We start from the raw sequence: 13578 nt of genomic DNA, 5'->3' as shown, positions 1-13578 counted from the left end.
TTTACAAAGTTGAAATGTCTATTCTCTGACTCAAAAAGCCACTGATTCACTGAGTACATAAAACGACTACACGGTTTCATTTTTTTTCTACTAAAGAATGCCAAATTATATACATACTGTCTAGGAGAAGAGGCAAATATCTTCCTGTTTGACTTCCAAACACAACATTGTACTACCATACTAAATCCATCGAAACCATGCATCATAAAAAATAAATACGCCATCGAGATTGCAGAGCTCCAAGGTTCCTCATGGCCATGCGTGAGACAGCCATCCAGTCTCGTTTTTGTTTGGAATCCTGGTATTTGTAGTTTTCCTACATTTCTAATGGGGAAAAAACGATAAGCCCCAGAACCAAAAGGAAAAACAAAAAAAACAGGACTAGCTAAACTTCTTACGCACAATCATGGGAAACCGGAGAGCGCTGCAATGCCTGAATAATGCTCAGGTGATTAAAATGATCACTTACTCTTTGGTCTACTGGTTTACAATATTACCATAAACGCTTGGTGGCATTACACTCATGTAACACAAAACATTCTAAATAGTTGAGAGAAAATAATGATTTTTTTCTATATTCCCCCCGTCCCCCCCCCCCAAGAAAAAGAGGAAGACTGCTTGGTTGCAAGTAAATTCCCAAGAAATCAGACATGTGTGCTCATGCTCTGCAATGCATACCACTCGATGAAGGCTCAGGCTGCTCGCAGTCGAAGACGGGAGGGTGTGAGTAATTAGAGCATCCGTACAGTGGATGTGCGCTCGCCTGGGCTATTTTTTAATTACTTTATTAAATTGAATGATGTAGATCAACCTCCAGAAAATGTGTGGGGCTAAATCGGCACACATTTTCCTACGTGCACTGCATGACATACACATAGACCTGTGTACTCTGGGTGGACAAAGCCTACAGGCGCCCCCCCCCCCATCATATTTAGTTGGAATAGGACAGCCAAGAGTACATCAAGGCATCTCAGAAGAGGGAAGGTAAAACCTTCCTCCTGCCATGGCCAGCCTAATTAACTTAGAAAGGCTCCATGGACTTGGATCCGCCCTGTCCTCTGTAAGCAGCTGGTGGCAGCTTCACATACTAATCAGATTTAATTCAAACAGGCCCATGGGAGACCTGGTCGCAGGACTAACAAAAGACAGGAAAACACCAACAACCTTTCATATGCACTGTGTGAACCTGAAGCCATCTCCTGCCTCTCAGTATCAAGGGCAGTGACCGGTTATATCTGGGACTATGTATTTACAGAAGTCATCCCCACAGGAGGACCCCATTTAGAAGATAAGAGAATGTGGTTTGGCAGCGACCAAACTTCTTGTCCCACCGCAGCTTCAAGGGAGTTCTGCCGCTTTAATCCAGAAAAACAGAGCGCTCAATTACCCATAGACCCTTTGATGCACAAAAGACAGGAAGATGGGTAGGACATCATATTACATGCTTTCACCCCTTTACCTTTCTGTTGCAAAGCACTCTGGTTATATCCTCATGCATACAGGAGATTGTTGGCGGGGGACTTCGGATTGGTTCATTAAGGTTGGTTTAGCCTACACCAGTCAGGGCCCATTTAGCTTTAAAGAGGCTCAAGCCCCTCATTTGGCAGATCATCTGAAGACTTTGCAATGAGTAACAAGAACAACTCATTTGGACCCTGGCTGCTGAAGGTACAGCCTGCCTTACAGCTTCTGCCAGTGAAGAAAGGCCAGGATTTCCAAAGATGGAAGCAAGATCCCTCCCCTTAACATCTCCCAGAGAACAGAGGGAGATACTTAATCCAGAGGACCCTCCAGCAGCTCCAAAACCAGTACCCAGCAAGCACACAGCATGCCATGCTAGACTCTGCAAGAAATCTTACTAGGTGGGAAGTGCCAAAGAGTCTCTGAACCAAGCCAAAGACAAGGCTGTGGTCTGCAACACTCCTCAGCTTTCGGCCATCCGCCTTGAAGGACAAGCCTAGTGAAGAAGCTAGGAGGACTGCATCGGCAAGGATCAACCAGCGTCCGCCTTAAAGGACATTTTTGAACCAGTCAAGCCCCTCAAGCTTCAACCGACTGTACCGCTTATGTTTGTTACGCCGCAGTCACTAACGCCGTCTGAGACGCCTCAACCAGTGCTTCAGACCCAACACTGAGACGAGCCCTGTCCCTGAGCCGCCGTGTAGGCCAGCCTGCAGCTGTCCATCCAGGCTTACTCGAACTGCCTGCCACCTGATACCTGCAGCTGTCTCCCGTCTTGAACTCTGTTGCAGAAGCTGCAAAGCACCATGAAACCGTCTCGACCCTGTCGAGCACCAAGAACTTCTACAAGCACAAGATACATTGTGGTTCTGTCCCCCTGGTCCTTCTCCGAAGGCACTTGTAACATTTTACGACCCATTGCTCCCTTTGTGTTTAAACCAAGTATCCCTGAAGTGTTTTTATTACTTTACCAACTACCCTCCTGTCATTATCCAGAGTGCATCCCTTTTCCTTCTTGAAACCATTTCTCCTCTGCATTCCTTGCAGGGTGGGTTGTATTTTGTAGTGTGCTAGAACGGTCTGTTGCGATAATAATAAAGTAGATATTTTATACAACCTTGATTGCACAGTACCTTTTATCATTGGGTAATAATTGTATTTTCGCTGTGTTGCAACTAAACGATAATTTAAGACCATGCAGATATAAGCCTGCTGTTCCATCCACTTTACCAAAATTGGACAAGGAGGTTTATAATTTACAAGTGAAGGGCGGCAGAATGTCCAAGACGAGGGCCTAACTCATGCTCCCATGCCTTGGCTGAGTGGATAGCTCATATGTTATAAGAATAACTCACATCAGCATTTTGCAATGTGGTATGACAGTGCTTCCTCTTTTGCCTTGAGTTATTAGGAAGTAAGGATATCTTTTATTTGATATGCGACATTCGCTAAATTGCAATCTCTCCAAAGGAGATATTTCTCTATGTCCGAGGCTCAAAGGGCATAACCCTGCAGTTGCCTGCGAACATCCTGCGTGCAGGGTTGAGTAGCGAATTGCTGAATTGAGAAGTGAGATGTAGGAGGTTGAGGCAATGAAGTAGGGGCCCAGAGTTAGGCGGGTCCTAGAAAGCCAACTCCTCTGGCAGCATGAACCCACACTCGCAGCACGCACAACTCTACTCACCTCCCAAAAACACTTCCCAAAGCCTCAAGCTCTTAATAACATGCCTAATCAACAGGTGTAAAGCAGGGCAGAGCAACAAAGCAGCCTCGTACACACAATGTTCACACTGTGTGCGCAACCTCTACTTCCCACTCACAGATGTGCACTGTACGATTTTTCTAGAATTCTATAGAGGATCACCAGCAGTCGTGTAGGGTCTGCAAAACTGCAGGGCTGACTTAACCCCCAACTTAACCCCCCTGCACTTCCTTCGCTTCCTTCCGATACGTTACGCTCGCTGAGACCCTGCTGTTGCTGATGGCTGCTAATGGCCGCTCACAGTTGTCACACTACTCAGGCAAACTCAGGCACAAACTCAGGCACAGGCTCGCGTTTGTGGTCTGAGCTTGCTGTCTCAGCTCTGCAGCATTATGATACGGTAGTCTTGACTGTAGTCTCAGCTCACAACACCCTCAGCACTCAACGCTCCTCCTGGCTAGAGGAAAGTACCAAAGAGACACAACAAAATGTGTCAACCCGCACCTATTCTGCAACGGCACTTCCAACGCAATCCGACACCGTGTAACCTATTACTTTGTAACAGAATCAAATTGTCACTATTTTGCAATGGCATGCACAAGATTCCACAATGCACCAACTTTTAAGAAGGGGTCCCTACGAATGTATAATTGTACTCACTGGCCAACATAAGAGCGGGTCTGCTCAGACATATTTACAAGGCAAATAGATCTGTACTATACTGGACTATAAACTAATGTACACACGCAAACATTGCAGACTGCCACACCGTGCTGCCATTGCAACCCTGGCAATACATTATCACATAAAGGTACTAAGGTGTCATTGCTCCCAATTTTCACTGCTCTCATTCAGTGGAGTAAAACAAATTGAAGGGGCCATCAAGTGAAATGCAGAGGGGTTTCCCTGAGATTTCACCAGCCAAAACAGTATAGACTGCAGTGGCTCTTGCACAACTACAGGTGCTGAAGCGGGGTCCATTATCGCCTATGCTCTTTCTCTTCGCACAAGTTAAATAACGTACCAGATCTGTTCAGGGATCACTAGTCATGATGTGGAACTTCCTTATGATACCAGAGACTCCCCCCCACCCCAAGAGCCGCAATCACCTGTGAAACCAGATGCCGCTGAATCACACTTACCAAAGATCACTTGATCTTAATGCAATATATGACATCACCAGAGAGTGAGCCTAACCTGAATGCCTGTGATCTCCAGGTGGCCAGTCTTTGTGTTGCCAGAGGCCCTCAGTGAGTCAAACTAACTACCATACTGAAAATGTGGGCAGAAGGGAGACAACTTGTAATATGTGAAATCCTCAGAGTGGCATTAACATGAGAGCTCTCCTGCCCTTTCAAGGTATCACTAACCTGCTATACCCGTCATCAGAGAGGGGCATTAACTTGTAATACCCGAGCTCTCCAAATTAGCCACTCTCTTGTGTTGCCAAAGGCCCTCATAAAGTCCCACTAACTACTATATCAGAGATCCCTACAGGATGGTACTAACTTTTAATATATGACCCGAGATATTCGTGATCATCTGCATGTGAGCTTTAACCTCCGATTCCTCGCAGCATTAGAGGAGCGCCCTAATCTGTGACACACGATATCCTTACAGAATGTCTGAAACCTCCGATACCCGAGATCCCCACCGTGGCACTAATGTGTGATATCTGCAATCCTTGCAAAGTATCACTAGCCTGTTACATATATACTGGAGATCCTCAGAGGGTGGAACTAACCCGCGATATCCAACAGTGCTTAAGAAGTGAAACCTTATCTACCGTAAGAGCATTTTTTGCTTGTAAACCTTAAGACCTCAAGAGAAGCAAAATCTACGATATGATATATGATATGGCATTCATAACGCGCCTATACACAAGCGTTTCAAGGCGCAACGAGGCAAGGGAGGAGGAACAGAGGGAAGACAGACAACGATCCTACTAGGTCAGGTGCCATTTAGATCACACAAGTGCATGGGAAGAGGGAAGGGGGAGGGGACAGTGCAGTACATGGGATAATAGAATAATAAAGTAAAAGTATGGCCAGCTGGTGGCAAGTGCAGGGGTAAGTGCAGACATCAGGTAATAAGTGCTGATAGAGGGACTGTAGGGATACAAAAAACCGTCCCCAAGTGCATGGGTTGCCAGGAAGGCAGTGCAGGTTAGCGACTGGCAGGGGAGGGGACCAGGGCCCGAGAACAGAGGGTGGCCAGGTAACTAGTGCAGTTTCAGGAAGTCAGCAGGGGAGAGGAGGAGAAGAAGCAGAAGCAAAGAGAAAGGTTTTGAGGTGCTTCCGGAATGAGAGATGATTCTCCTCGAGTTTCAGGGAGGGAGGAAGGCTGTTCCAGAGGGAGGCCCCAGCTAAAGAAATAGATCTACCACCAACTCGTAGCTTGGAGAAGCAACTGACCCTGAGGGAGTTGGAGGTGGATGAGGGAAGAGCTTGGGAAGGAAGATATTCAGGAAGAGAGAGTTGAAGGTACTGAGGCCCCCGACCACAGAAGGCCCTGTGGACAATGCAGAGGGTTTTGAACTTGATCCTCCCAGCCACTGGGAGCCAGGGCAGAGCTTTCAGTCCTGGAGGGATATGATCCCTGGGCTTGAGGCCAAGGACAAGTCTCGCAGTTCTGTTCTGGATGAGTTGCAGAGGGCGGAGAGTAGAAGCAGGCAAATTTACAAAGAGGCTGCCGCAATAGCCCAGCCCAGAGAGAACCAGAGCTCTGGAGACAGTGAGCTTCTGGGGGAAGGAGAGGAAAGGAAGAATACCTCTGAGGAGGTGCAGCTGGTAGTGTGACTTTTTAGAGATGTTGGAGATGTGGGGACAGAAGGAGAGTGTGGAAGCAAAGATGACCCTGAGGTTTTTAGCCTTACAGGTGGGAGTAGGAAGAGTGCCAAGAGAGGACGGCCAGAGAGTGACAGGAAAGGAAGGAGTGGGTATGCCGATGAGGAGAATCTTGGTCTTAGTGGCATTGAGGGAGAGATCATTGGCGGCACACCACTCCTGGATGGTGGACAGACAGTCGGAGATGAGAGATGGAGAAGAGGTGGCTGAATGTAGCCTGAAAATGAGCTGAGGAAAATGAAACCGTCTCTGTGAAAACCTGGGTATCACTGATCAGACTCTGGCCTGGCTGACCTCTTTCCTGTCAGATCGACCCTCCCAGGTCCAACTTGGGTCCTTCCTTTCATGGGTCCTTCCTTTCATCTATCTTCCTCTCTACCTGTGGAGTTCCCCAGGGGTCTGACCTCTCGCCCTGGCTTTTTAAATCAATACCTGGCAACTCTCGCCCACTACATTGCCACTTTCTTCTCAAATTTCCATTGCTACGCTGACGACAACTCCTTTTCAGGCTGCCCTCTACCACCTCATTTCCTTCTCTCATCTCCGATTGCCTAACTGCCATTCAAGATTGGTGTGCCGCCAATGAGCTTTGTCTGAATGCCAGCAAGAAAGAGAACCTCCTCATTGGCACACCTTCACCATCCTTTCCCCTCACTCTCTGCCTGGCCTCCCTTGGCCCTCCTCCTACCCCGACCTGTGAGGCTAAGAACCTCGGGGTCATCTTTGACTCCAACCTTTCCTTCTCCGCCCACATATCTGAGGTCTCTAAAAAGTCAAATTTCCTACTGCACCTCCTCAGAGGTACTCTGCCTTTCCTCTCCTTCCACCAGAAGCTCGTGGTATCCCAAGCTCTGGTTCTCTCTAGGCTGGACTATTGTAACAGCCTCTTTCTAAATCTACTCACCTCTACTCTCCGCCCTCTGCAACTAATCCATAACAGGACTGCATGACTTGTCCTTGGCCTCAAGCCCTGGGATCGTATCTCTCCAGCTCTGAAATCTCTCCATTGGCTCCCAGTGGATGCAAGGATTAAATTCAAAACTCTGCATTGTCCAGAAGGCTCTCCGGGGCCTAGGTCCAAAATACCTTCAGCTATCCTTCCGCAAATACCTCCCCTCTAGAGCTCTCCGCTCCTCTACCTCCAACTCCCTCAGGGTTAGTCGTTTTTTAAAGAAACGAGCTGGGGGTGGATCTCTGTCTTCAGCTGGGGCCTCCCTCTGGAACAGCCTCCCAGCCACTCTAAAACTTCAGTAGAACCATCTCCGGTTCCGGAAGCACCTCAAGACCTTCCTCTTTTCTTCTGCCTTTGCTCCCCCTCTCCCCTGCTGATCTGTTCTCTCTTGGCACCGTGCACCTGGCCACCCTCTGTCCTCCGGGCCCAGGTACCTGCTCACCCCGCCACCCTCCCACACTGCCTCCAGCCCACCACTTGCACTGGGGTCTGTATCTGTACCCATACAGCACCCCCTTTTTCTTCCTGCACTTATCAGACCTACCCTGCCTGCTGCTTTAAACCTAGCACTTGCAAATTGCTGGCTGCACTACCACTGTTTGTTGCCTTTATTATTTATGTATTGTTATTTATCTGTTTCTCCTCTGCTTTGCACTTTCCACTTCTCCCCCCTTCCATGCACCTTTTCCCTCCCCCTCTCCCAAGCACTTGCGCGTTCTCAATGTCACTGGGCCTAGTAAGATTGCTGTTTTGTTCTCCCCTGTTCCCCTCCCTTGCCTTGTCACGCTCTGAAACAATTGTGTACGAGTGCAATAGAAATAAAATATCAATATCAATGAGTCAGCTGCATAGCATTGGAAGTTTCGGCAGAGCACGGCAATGCGGTGGGCAAGAAGGGCCAGGCATTGGTGGCACAGCCAGGGAGAGAGGTTAGACCCCTGGGGAACATCACAGGTAGAGATAGAGATAGAGGAGAGGAAGGACCCAAGTTTAACCTGGGAGGGTCAATCAGAGAGGAAAGAAGTCAGCCACGTCAGGACCCGACCGGTGATACCCAGGTTATCACAGAGACGGTTAAGCAGGATGGCATGGTTGACTGTGTCAAAGGCAGAGGAGAGATCAAGTAAGAGTAGGACACAGGGGGTTTTGGAATCAAGGTTGGAGAGCAGGTCTTCACAGATGTTCAGGAGAGCAGTTTCTGTGTTTCTTTCAGCTCTGAAGCCAGACTGATGGTCATGGAGACAACCAACAGATTCAGTGTGAAGATTAAGCTGGGAGATGACCAACCTTTCCGAAAGTTTGCCCAGGAAAGGCTTGATGGAGATTGGGCAATAGTTAGCCGGGCAGGACGGGTCGGTAGTGGGTTTCTTAAGGAGAGGGTGCCCAAGGGAGTGCTTCAGGGGGTGAAGGGAAGACTCCAGTGGCAAAGGAGTGGTTGCAGAAGTTAGCCAGAGCAGGCGCCAGGGAGTCAATGTGGTCCTTGGAGGTTTTGGAGGAACAGGGATGAACCTATTTTGATGAGACTTTCATAGATCGGACTGGTCTGGAAACATCGTCTGGGGAGAACATGGAAAAGGCAGAGAAGGAGGGAGGAGAGGTGGGCGAAGAAGGGCCAGAGGAAGAGCAGGGAGTAGAGGGAGGAAGGGGAGAGGAGGAGAGAGGACAGGATGCCCTGAGTTTTAGAGATGAAATGAGAAGCCAGCACCGTGCAGAGGGCTTGGGAGGGGACAGGAGAGGTAGAGAGTGCAGCAGGAATGGCCAGTTCCTTGCAGATTTTAAAGAGTTCAGCCGAGTTGTTAGATGCTCCAGAGACGCAGGCTTAGATGTGAGCTCTCTTCTTGGTGAGAACAGAGAGCCGGTATTGCCTTTGGGGCAGGCGGCACGCCAGTTTGTCAGAGGATAAACCAGAAGCACGCAATTTCCTCTCAGCCACCCTGCAGTTGTGTTTGAGGCCAACGAGGTCAAAGCTGTACCAGGAGTTGCACTTGGCTTTGGGATTCAGGCGGATCCTCATGAACATCAGATATAGCAGTGTGGGGCATGGAAAGCGCTGTGTCAGGGTGTGATTCAGGCAAGGGGGGCGGGGGGTGAGAAAGTGGTAGTGAAAGCCTCAACTGACACGCGCTTCATGGGTCGGATGACCTAGAAGGTGGGTGGCAGGGCTGGAGTTGGCTTGGCCTGAGGGGTAGAGAGGGTGAGCTGGGAGGAAAGGAGAAAGTGTTCACTCCAGGAGAGAGGAGTGGTGAGAGGGGTAGAAAGGGGAAGGTCTGAGGAGATCAGAACATCCTGAGTGTGCCTTGCAGAGTGAGTCGGGCTAGAGGGTAGAATAGAGAGTGAGAGTCTCAAAGGTTTGTGAAAGAGTCCAGATGAAGGACAGAAAGCATCCAGGTGGATGTTGAAGTCTCCAAGAAGGAGGAGTTCAGTGGTAGAGACCAGGAGGAAAGAGGAGAGGTCCGCTGAAACTGAGGAAGGAGGAGATCTGACCAGTTGGCCGAAAGATAGTAGCCACAGTAAGGGAATGGCTAGGAGTGAGAGAGAGAGCGAGAGCCTGCAGACGAGGCATTTGAAAGAGGAGTAGGCCTGCATGGGAATGACAGAGGCAGGAATCCACTCGAGAAAGATCAGGCCTACACCGCCTCCGGAACGGTTGGGTCTGGGTGCTGAGAGGATCTTGTAGCCATCAGGGAGGAGAGTGTCAAAGCTTGTGACAGGGCTGGCCGTGAACCATGTCTCGGTGAGACCGAGGACATCGAGGTCAAGTTCCTCAAGAAGGCGGCAGATGTCGGAGGAGTGTTTCACAGCTGAGCGAGATTTTAGAGTGCCAATATGGAGAAGGTTGCTGTTCTTGAAAGACTTCTGGGAGGGGTACAAATCAGAGGTACTCCCTTCGGAGGTGTAGAAGACGACAGGGGGGGGCATAAAGTGAAAGGAAGATGCAAAAGAACTCTTCTCCATCCTTTAGGAGTTGGAAAACCCTATCCCGATCATCAACCCTGTTCAACCAAGTAAAGAATGGGGCACCACCATTCAAGAGGCGCTGAATGCTAAAATCCAACTACTACAAAGGAAAATCTTTGCTAAAAGAAAAATAACAGAAGATAAACATACTCCGGCAGAAACCTGTACCAAACCCACAGTATGTAGTACCCCCATATTCCACTTTGCTCCAGTTACTCAGGAAACCGTACTTAATACTATAACTAAACTTAAGACCTCAAGTTGCAAAGGAGACACGTTCCCAGCACATTTAGTCAAACTTTGTGCTCCCACACTCACCCCCATCATCACCAATTTTGTATATGCATCCTTCAGCTCCCCGGCTAGCATCAAAAAAGCCTGGGTCACACCACTACTAAAAAAGCCCACACTCAACCAACTAATCCCGACCAACTACAGGCCTATAACAACTGTCCCATTACTTCTCAAAATTATAGACAAAATAGCATTTAACCAAATTAACATTTCAAACAGAACAATCTCTTGGGAGCCAGACAATCGGGATTCAGACGAAACCATAGCACTGAAACCGCTCTCACTGACCTTAAAATTCAAATAGATACCATCAGACACTCTGGAAAAATGACCATATTCTTCCTGCTTGATTTATCAGCAGCGTTTGACCTTGTAGACGATGACAAACTCTGCGACACCCTAGCCAAAGATTTCAGTTTCTCTACCATTGCTACCCTCTGGATCAAATCGTTCCTAGCGGATCCATCATCCAGAGTCGCCATCGGAAAAGATGCGGTTGACCTCATAGCGGCCCCCATTGGAGTACCCAAAGGATCATGCCTCTCCCTTACTTGTACATCGCCTACACCAAAATCCTGTTCTCAGCCTTAAATGATATAGGTGTCATCTACACCAACTTCGCAGATGACACCCAGATCCTCATCATTATCACCGGGGCCAATGCCCAAGACACCCATACCATCCACAAAATCTATTCCATCAATCAAAATTGGATGGCACTGAATAGCCTCTGTCTCAATGATGAGAAGACGGAGGTCCTCATTGTAGGACCCCAAGCCAGAATTGGTTCACTCCATTCTGATTACACATCTATCAACATAGATGGCACTCTAATACCAGTACTCAAGCATGTCAAAACTCTTGGCTTTTATCTAGATGCCAACCTAACCATGAGTAAACACATCAACCCTCTCATCATCCATGGCAAAGACAGCCAAACTCATCACGTTGAGTCTCCATTTCCTCACACCGACTAACTGCAAAACACTAGCCAGAGCGCTTGTACTATACAAGCTCGATTACTGCAATGTCCTCCTCCTAGGAACCTCGAATGCCAACACAAGTAAACTTCAATTGATGCAGAACAAAGCGCTTTGAGCAGCCCCGGGCATCAAGAAATCAGACCACATTTCCAATATTAGGAGAGAACATCATCGGCTGCCTATCAAAGCCAAGATAATATTTAAAGCATTATGCATCACATACAAATGTCTCACCAACAAAGCCCCCATCTACCTCAATAACGCCATAAAAAAAGAAAATCTGCAACAGAACACTCAGATCGAAGAAAAAGGCACTACCTGAAATCCTGCACCACAAAAGTACTAAAGCAGGAGGGAGGAGTTCCAGAATCCTTGCCCCCTACGACCTTTGGAATTCCCTACTACTGGAAACCAAAAATGAGGAAACCATTGAAGATTCAAATAATCAATGAAAACATGGCTGTTCAATAAATTCTGACGGACGGGGCCTCCCCTCCTTAGTACTCCCATCTCACTAAAAGAACAATGCAATGTACCACTGATTACTCATATGTATTACTTTGTATAATATTAGGTCTGTTGTTACTCTGTATAATAAACTAATCAAACTGTCTGCATTATTGTATAAGAATCTACCAAGTTGTCTTTATCCTCGCCGTGATACCCAAGGGTCTGGGCGTGTAACAAATGAAGTAAATAAATAAATGAGGAGAGGGCAAGGTAGCCAAGTAGGAGGTAATAGGGGGAGGCGAGGAAGCCAAGGAGGGGGGAAGAGGGGACAGCAGGAGAAGAAAGGAAATTGATGAGGCGCAGAAAGCGTCTGTAGAAGAGGAGAAGGTTGGCCTGAGGGCCTTGGACCAAGACGGTACCATTCACATAAACATTAATGATGACCTTAGAGGAGTGGAAGGAGGCCAGTATTTGCCAATACTAGTGATGCTCAAAAAGTGCCACTAACCTGTGATGCCTGAGACTGGCACTAACTGCGATACCCGACATCCTCAGAGAGGGTCACTAACCTGTGATACCGGAGATCACCAGAGAGTATCATTGAGTAATGGTTCCTGAGGCTCTCAGAGAAGGTGCGATACCTGAGATCACCAGAGTATCATTGAGCAATGGTTCCTGAGACTGTCAGAGAAGGCGTGATACCCGAGATCACCAGAGAGTATCATTGAGCAATGGTCCCTGAGACTCTCACAGAAGGCGTGATACCTGAGATTCCCAGAGTGTATCATTGAGCAATGGTTCTGGAGACTCTCCGAGAAGGCGTGATACCAGAGATCACCAGAGAGTATCATTGAGCAATGGTCCCTGAGACTCTCAGAGAAGGTGACTACAGCCGTGATACTTTCGTATCGAAGTGACAACATCCGCTTACAATACAGCTTTAAATGCCACACACCTGCCACTAAATATTAAGCCTTCTGATACGACTAAATTAATCTCTTTCATAAGAGAAAGAGCCGGTGCTTTATGCGATCCGGTCCCCGGATTCGAACTTGGAAAAGTAAACCAAGCCCGCTGTCTGAGACGAACTGCCATCCCTCTGTAGCGCCTTTGCTATCCCTCCCAAGAGCCTCAGTGCCTAGCACTACTAACCTGTCATTCCTCCGATCTGCAGGACGTGGGTGACTGTAAAATAGGCACCCCAGAGGAGCAGACGCTGTTGCTCTCGAAGACTTCCTGCTTTTGCTGGATCGTTCTTGTTAAATGTTTTTGTTTTTGAAGAGTTCAAGTGACGTCCACTAACCACGAAGCGGCGGCGGAAGACGTGCCCCAGATGGTTACTTTAAAGAGGGGTGTGGCCAGGGAGCAGACATTTAGTCATCATTTAAAAAAAGGGGGCGGGCCGGCACAGATGCTGACAGCACAACTGACAACTCAGGAGCGAACCCGATGGTTTGAGAATCAGTGACAGCCGTCAACTACAATAGGATTTCTGCCAAACTGTACTGATTTACCAGTTTACGGATGAACTCATTTTGAATTAAACATTACAATCGTTATGTCTAAACACTAAACAAAGTTTCAAAAAGTTGTAACAGTGAAGAGGCGCGTGGTCATAAAAAAACGCTCCCTTAAGATTCTCAAAATAAGGTCTGCCATTATAAAACCACAGCCAGGTTTCACCCGATTTAAGGCAGCAGATTTGGAAACCAAGTGCTGCATTTAGCCGACTGTGTCCCATCCCTTTCTGCGCATCCCGGTAGCAGCGAGTCAGACCTGCTCAGCAGGTTTATGTCATGGTACCGAAGGGCGAACCCGTCCAGGCTTGTTCTAAAATGGATTGTAAAAGTATCCCGCCTGTCTTCCAAGCCCCGTCAACCAAGTACAAAAATGCACATGAAAACCCATGTAAAATAAAACACGCACTGACAA

General features: G+C 48.0%; 1 protein-coding gene across 2 annotated transcripts in view; it reads right to left on the bottom strand.

Moving 5' to 3' along the window:
* The window catches only part of TMEM40 (transmembrane protein 40), a 413366-nt gene extending 400370 nt beyond the window's left edge, over positions 1-12996 (bottom strand). Inside the window, exon 1 of one of the 2 annotated variants that reach the window (XM_069643616.1) lies at positions 12799-12996. The gene's annotated coding sequence lies outside the window, so the exon portion shown is untranslated. The remainder of the gene's footprint in view (positions 1-12798) is intronic. The other variant, XM_069643619.1, reaches the window with a different exon arrangement.
* Positions 12997-13578: the final 582 nt, after the last annotated feature.

Source organism: Ambystoma mexicanum, chromosome 2p (assembly GCF_040938575.1).
Source record: "Ambystoma mexicanum isolate Mex_15411 chromosome 2p, UKY_AmexF1_1, whole genome shotgun sequence".
Classification (NCBI taxonomy): Eukaryota; Metazoa; Chordata; class Amphibia; order Caudata; family Ambystomatidae; genus Ambystoma; species Ambystoma mexicanum.
The sequence above is the reverse complement of the archived record's forward strand: the minus strand, read 5'-3'. Positions and strand labels throughout refer to the sequence as shown.